Raw genomic sequence first — 696 nt, 5'->3', positions numbered from 1 at the left:
ACCCATCCCCAGAATACATAAGTCAATTAATGATTAATTACAGTTGCCAACTAGCCGGTCGCAGGCTGGTCCCCATTTCACTGCATTCAGCCTGATTGGGTCATGTACTCTGATTATCATAACCTGGAGGAACTGTCAGGTTATTAAATATTTACAAAGTAACACAGTGATACTGTGGTAAGCTGTGTCTCTCAGTCACCAAAGTAGATTATATAACAGATAAAGGCAACAGATTACCAATTAACCCCACAAAGAATCTGCTATACCTGTAGAAAAGCTTGTGTATGCAAAAAATACTAGTTCCCAGTTATACGAAGCAGTGTGTGTGTGTTAGTCATTCAGTCTTGTCCAACTCTGTGACCCCACGGACTGTAGCCTGTCGGGCTCCTCTGTCCATGGAATTCTCCAGACAAGAATACTGGAGTGGGTTGCCATTTCCTTCTCCAATATGAAGCAGAGTACGTGTTTAGTTTCAACATTATGCGATGGAAAAGACTGGACAACAGAAAAGCACTCTGACATCTTAGGTTCAACTTATGAAAAATCGAATACATTTTAAATATAGGTAACATAATATTGAGCTATATTTACAGGTGATTTATAAAAGAGACACAGAAGAAATATTAGCTGAATATTGACCAAAGTCCAGGTGTAGGAGCTAGATACATGAAATACAATAGAGCACAAGAGTGGCTG

The sequence above is a fragment of the Bison bison genome, unplaced genomic scaffold, assembly GCF_000754665.1.
Source record: "Bison bison bison isolate TAMUID 2011002044 unplaced genomic scaffold, Bison_UMD1.0 scf7180017864347, whole genome shotgun sequence".
In the NCBI taxonomy this organism is placed as follows: domain Eukaryota; kingdom Metazoa; phylum Chordata; class Mammalia; order Artiodactyla; family Bovidae; genus Bison; species Bison bison.
Note: the sequence above shows the minus strand (reverse complement) of the source record.